At 28.5% G+C, this 7,226-nt stretch overlaps 1 non-coding gene across 1 annotated transcript; it reads right to left on the bottom strand.

Annotated features, from left to right (window-relative positions):
• Positions 1-7,144: 7,144 nt before the first annotated feature.
• Positions 7,145-7,226, bottom strand: TRNAS-AGA. Its single transcript has one exon. It is a non-coding gene; the product is annotated as a tRNA-Ser (tRNA).

Below are 7,226 nucleotides of genomic sequence, written 5' to 3'. Positions count from 1 at the left end.
AACATAGAAAGAAGAACATACGGGAAGTAGGAAAAGCAAGTCAGCTACCGCTAATAGAATAGCTTCGTCCGGGAAATGCGCCCCTATTTTAGCATAAGTCTTTATCTACTGTGCACGTAAACAATCCTATTCATTGCCCCTTTTTAAGTGTAAAAGACGAAACGTCTTCTCATTTTGAAGAATTCTGTTCAACAGCCCAAGGACTTGGAAAGGAGATTCAGTCCCCAAGAACCCAAAGGACAAAGACAAGGGAAGCATTCTGATCATGAACTTCTAACATCTCTGGTAGGCGAGGTTCCTTGTAGCATGCAGCAACTAGTTGTAATTTTTTTTAACTTAAGGTATGTAATGATATACTCTAATATCTAACCTTAGATATTTGTTTAATGAGTACCACATTATAATCAACCAATCAAAACTAAGACGATGTACAAGGGGTTTGAGACTAGGTTCCATTTGATGATCTTCCAAAATAAATCTTCCTTGGCACATTCCTCCTAAAATGTAACTATACTGAAAAATCTTTAGGTTTTTCTAAGTTTACGGTATTCGCTTGGTTTGTTTTCAATACAAGGTATTTGCATACCATAGTATAAAGTGCATATTTATATGACTCATTTTAGTTGTTTTTTTAGCTACTAGGAGGTCTTTTTTAGTTGTTACAAGGTATAAGATTTAAATTGTTTAGGTATTTGTGTTACTAAAAGTGTGTAATGAAAATTTAGCTAATTTTAGTACAAGGTATTTGTGCGGCAAAATTGATAAGAAAATTCTAGGAATTGGAAACATAAACAAAACACAAATACCCTCTTTATAATTATAAATAATAGATAATTAATAAAGCCGAGAGGGTTTGCTGATTAATAAAGGAGTTGGGGCGAGTCGGTATATGTATATGATGGGCAATCCCAAATTAGGTTTTATTCTTCACCTACACAATATCTATATATCCCAAATTAGATATATATTTCTTTTGGCACAATTTTTAAAACTTTTACAATATCCACAAACTTTATTATGTTAGGTGTTATATTTTTGTAATTTGTTGTTAATAACAATGTTTTTACTTGTTTTTAAGAGTTGTTTTCAGGATTTGTTTTCAAAAGTTGGTTCATTAAAATAAATTACTTAATATTCCTTCATTTGAGGAATTATTTGTTTTTATTTGAATTTTAAATTTATTAGTATTTCATTTAGATAAAGGGTGTTTTTTTATTTGATAAATCCGATTAAAAATTCTAAAATAATCATTTGACCATTTATTTAAAGAAAAAGTTTGACAGGGTTTATTTAAAAAGTCCAATTTGGCCATTTACTCAAATAATCCATCAAAATATGGCTTTTGTATTACATTACAATCCAAACTCATTTCATTACCGATCCTCAAACAATCCCTAGGTTTCCACATAACTTTGATTAGTTTTGGACCTTTTGAATTCATAGTTATTATACTTTTTTTTTTCTTCCAAACATTGGTATACTACTGTATGTTTGGACAATGAATTCGCATCTTGGAGTTCTTGTCTTGTAAGTTCAGTTAATTAATGAGGTTGTTCTAAGTTTCTTTTGCTTTTATTTACTTGCTTCCACATTATTGTTAGGTTTTTTGAAATAATAATTGTGGGCTACATATCAATAAAAATGCTGAAATGCCGATGAAGATTTAACAACATATTCTTACTTATTATATATACTAATATCCAAGTATTTGTTACATCAGAAAATAGGTACAAAATTAGCAAGTTGCTAGTTTAACTTAACCATACCAAAGCAAAGACGAGAAGCTTCAAATTCATCATCTCTTCTGAAGCACCAAATTTGAATATGTTGTCCACTTTTCAATCCCGTTTCTTCCACAAACGCATTTCACTGTGTCATCAAACAGTACACATCCCCACTTCCAATCTTCCACTTCTTCAAGCAAATCATTCTTTCTTCAAAAACATTGTCCATTATCAATACATTCATCCCTTTCTTCTTTTTATTTTCTCGTTGGTTCAGCAATTTCTTCTCCTCTTCTATTGTAAAATCGAACAATAATTTCTTCTTGTTCATCTGTTTCTTAGTCATAGTTGTCGGCGTCGGCGTCGGAGGCTTTTTTCTTTTGTGGGTTCTGTTAATTTTTTCTGGTTCAACAAAAAAAACAGAGCGTGATATCTCTACCAGAATATCCGCAGCCTCTGACATAGACATTGGAAAATCGGTTTCAATCTTAGGTTCTTCTTTATTTCCGGCACCGGAAGATCTTCTTCTCTTCGGTATGTAAATTTGGTTTAAATCAGGAATACGAAAAACCCATTCTGAAGCCTTCAACCTCTGCCCCCTTTACCCTTATTATTTCTTAAACACAAAAAGATCGAAATCGAAACAGAGTAGAAGAAATAGAACAGAGGTAGGTATTTATCTAGCCGGACTTCAATCTCCGGATTACTTATGGAAATTAAAACCTAGAAGGAATTTGATTCCTAATTCGAATTTAAATCACTCATTTTGTTACCGTTAAGAAAATCTTTAGCGGAATGAGATTTGGTTTAGGAAAATATTAGGAAATCTTTATCTTTTTGTTTCATTAAATGCTCTGTTTCTAAGAAATGGAGTCCAACTCCGATCAAACTCCGATCAAAATCTTATAAAAATCTTCCATATAAGATTTTCACTTACTTGCATTCAATTTCTAACGAAATTAGATTTTAATCTCAATATTTGTAAATATTCTTATCTCAAACACTACTAATTCGGGTCGCCGGATTTTTGCTTTTATATTTTTGTTCTTCCCGAATATCACTCCTGGAATCCTTCCCTCTCCAGTTATCGATTTGATAATGTTATTATTTCTAATTTGTTGTTTCTTGATTTTGATTCTTTTTGTTTCTTTTTTTTAGAAATAGAAATTATTAATTCCTTAACTTTTTTTTGGTTTTACTTTCTTGAAAGAAAAAAAAGGGAAAATAAATGTGTGATAATTGTTTGTGTTTTTAATTGAAATAAAATCTAGTACATATAATATAATAAATATAGAACCAAGATTAAAACAAATACAAAATCATTCTGAGGAGTTTATAGTATTTGAAATTTTTTTAAAAAAATAATAATATTATTAATGCATGGCATTGTGGCATAAAATTCCGATGTGAAAAGTATAGTAAAAAAAATTACATTAATGAAAATTCAAAGCTAAATGCTAATTGTGAAAAATCGTTTGCTTGCTATGAAAGATAGACCAAGATATATATTTAGATTTATGAATTTGAAAGATAAAATTCTAACATTTTTTATATTTAGTTTCGGAAATAAAATGGTAAAATAAAAATGAAAAGATAAAAGGATATTCGGTCTTTTTATAGTACGAACAGAAATTAAAAATTTAAAAGATACAAAAGGAGAATTTTTTTTAATAATACATAGAAAATATATGCATATTATTAATTGATTACTTTGATGTATAGTTAAATTTAGAATTTACGGATATTAATACTCTTATAATTTACAATGTTTTTATGGATAAAATCATGCATAATTTTTTATTTTTAAAATATGTTAGGATACAAAATATAAGAAGTTGTTTAATGCAATACGTACAAAACTATCCAATAGTAAAGTGAGGAAGATTTATTTTAAACTAATTAAAACGATTTAATTTATTGAATATAACTAATAATCCCTCCTTCAAATCTTTTAAAATTGAACTAAATAATTGCTTCACGAATTAATTAATAATCCATTTAATTATGAATATGCACGCTTTTAAATAGTTCTAAATCTCAATAAATAAAAGCGATTCAAGTTTAATTTATAAAGTGAAAAAAATTAAGGAAAAGAAAGAAGTTCTAAGAAAAACAGAAGTTTAAGAAAGAAGAGCAACAAAATATGGACGGTTTGTTTTGCTAATCAAATTTTTTTATTAAAAAAAAAAAAAAGATGACTTTAATAGATGAAAATTTTAAGGAGAGGCCTTCTTCCAGAGTTGTAAAAAAAAAATTAAAAATAGAGAAATATATTTTTCTAAAAAATAATAGAGGAAGTAGGAAAAAAAATTATTTTAAATGAAAAAAGATAAAAACATTTACAAATAATAGCAAAATATTATCGTCTCTCTACGAATCACTGAAATTGATCGTGATCAAACAGACACAGATAGTCTATCGCGATTTATCGCACATAGACGGTAAAATTTGGCTATATTTAAAAAAAAAAAAAAAAAAAAGTTTATTTTACTATATTTAAAAACAGTCCAAAAAAATCTAAAAGACTAAAAAGGATATATCTTATAAAAACGATGTCTATCTAAACCTAAAAATGAATAAAGAAAATAATAACATTAAGAAAGAAGATATACCAGAAAAATTGAAGGTGATACCTACTTCTAAAGCTAGAAAAAAATGTTAGAAACTTAAAAGAAGAAGAAAAAAAGACAGCTGAGAATGATGTTGCTGTTAATGAAATTAAAAATATGTGTGAATGCTGCAGCAAAATTTCTATAAAAATAAAAGCAAAATAAATTGAGAAGAAAAAAAAAGAGAGGAGAAAGTGAGAGGTTTAAATTTAGTCATTTATATAAAAATTTTAGATTAAATCCTAATTTGATTTATAATTAATCAAATCATATTTTTAATTTTTCACGTCATTTGTTTTATAAATTATACTTTAGTTAGAAAATTGAAGATACTGAATCTAGATTTCAAATTGTAATTTAATTTTAAATTATTTTTTAATCTTTAATAATCAAATTATCTAATATATTATAATAATTAGCTTGTAGATAGTATATATAAAAATGGATAGATTATAGTGGGCAAATAGTTTGGAAGCTGAAATTTATCATTTTGGAGGTTCTCTCATTTCATTGAAACTATACATTTTTATTTTTGTCATCTTTCAAATAAAACTATACATGTGACCATTAATTCCAATTTCTCTCCCTCTCTAATTTTTTCTGTTTTCGGCTTATGGGTTTGAATTTGTCATATACTTGGCAAAATATATATATATATTGATCTACCAATATTTTGAAAGGTTATAAATAATATGTTAGATTCAATAAATAATATATAATGGTTAGATGAAGTCTACATCTTTTTTTTAAATATATATATATATATGAAGTCTACGTCTTTGAATGTTTAATGTAATGTCCTAGGATTAAAAGTTGTTAATGGGGTGTTTGGTTTACCAACATAAGTTGAGTTGAGTTGATATAATATACCAACTCAATATTTGACCTACCAACTTTAAATGTTGGTGGAGTTGAATTGGTATATTTTACCAACTCACCTCAACTCTCCTTTCTTCCAATGTTTTCAATGGCTCCACCCATCGGCCATTGTCGGTGACTATCGCTTTCACACTTCGGGAACCAACTTCGAGCTCCAACAATCACCTTCGATGACAACTCTGATGACCACCTTCGCACGACCAACTCCGACAATCAATTTCGAACTTTGACAACCGCCTTCAATGAAAACTTCGGCAACTAACCCTAACAACCACCTTCACGTGATCAACTCCAACAACCAATTTCAAGCTTCGAAAACCACCTCCATGTGACCAACTGTGAACTCCGACGACCACCTTCACGTGACCAATTACAACAACCAATTTTAGGCTTCGGCAACCAGATTCGACAACAAACTCCGATGACCAACTTCGACAACCACCTTCGTATGCTCCAACAACCACATCTGATTGCAAACTCCGATGAAAATTACCCTTCGAGTAACCACCTCTGGGCTTCAACAACCATCTTTGACAACAAACTCTGACAATTAACTCCAATACCACCTTTATGTGACTAACTTCGGGCTCCGACTACAAACTTCAACAAAAATAATCTTCGATGGTCAACTTCAACGACCACCTTAGCCCAACCAACTCCACTACCACCTTCATGCGACCACCTTCAGACTCCAATGGCCACCTCCAATTACAAACTCCAGCAAAAATCATCTTCAATAATCAAATTTGACAATCACTTATGACTATTATAAGTAACTGTTAAAATATGTTGTAGGGTTGTTGATTATATAAATAATAGTATTTTGTCTACATTAAGTACAATATTTATACATAGAAATTTGTAAAATATATTTTTGTTTAATTGAATTCACATATCATAAGAGTGTTAAGAATATTTAGAAAAGTATATAATATAGAACAAAAAAAAAATCATAAAATGGAGTTTTTTTTCTAGAACATTTTCTAACAAGAATTAGTGAAATTTTGAGATTTGTTGTATGATAATCCTCCAAATTTGAAGAATTGAAAATGAAATTGTTGAAGAAATGTGGTGACATTCCATTGGCTACTAAGATGATGTGGGAGATTCAATTAAAAGAAATTCATAGATAAATTTAAGGAATCAAGTTTTGATTTCTCTTTGTTTCTCATTTTATTTTACCATATTTCTGCAAGAAATTTAGTAGGTTAATTGTTGTTCATTACCCAAAAGAAAAAGAAAGAAAAAATTGCAATTCATATTTTATTCAAACAAAGATGGATAGAATTATTGAATAAAAAAGTTTCAAAACAAAAATAGTAATCATAAAAGTAAATTATTAAAAGTTCAAAAAATTGTACCAAATACCCAAACATATGAACTCAACTTTACACCATAAACATAAACATACGAACTCCACAAATATATGAACTTCAGACATCATATCTAACTCAATGTCTCAATTGTTTTGTCATCTTTTAAGATTAGATATATAACCAACAAATATGTTATTTGATAAATATTTTGAAAAAAGATCCACGACAATTTTGAACTAAGTTAACTTATATTAGTTTTAACCTTAAACTTGTAATTTCACTCCATTATACTTTAAACTTAGATAAATATTGTAATGATTACCTTATAGTAGGCTTTCATTTTAAAAGATCATTAAAAAAGAATTATTTTCATTAGTATCTTATAAATTATAGAACATATATTTAGTATAAAATTGACATGATCCAAGCAATAACAACAGCTAAATTTCTATTGATATTTTTCCTATGGTGGTATCTAATAGTCAATTTTCTCCATTAATCAAATTTATTTTTGTGCAAAGCTCAATTTTCATCCAAATAAATTAGTTTTATTTTCAAATATATATAATATATATAATTCCTTAAAAAATATGAAAAATAAAAATAAAAATAAAAGCGTGAGCGGCAGGATTCGAACCTGCGCGGGCAGAGCCCACATGATTTCTAGTCATGCCCGATAACCACTCCGGCACGCCCAC

The sequence above is a fragment of the Benincasa hispida genome, chromosome 12 (assembly GCF_009727055.1).
Source record: "Benincasa hispida cultivar B227 chromosome 12, ASM972705v1, whole genome shotgun sequence".
NCBI classification, from domain to species: Eukaryota; Viridiplantae; Streptophyta; class Magnoliopsida; order Cucurbitales; family Cucurbitaceae; genus Benincasa; species Benincasa hispida.
The sequence above is the reverse complement of the archived record's forward strand: the minus strand, read 5'-3'. Positions and strand labels throughout refer to the sequence as shown.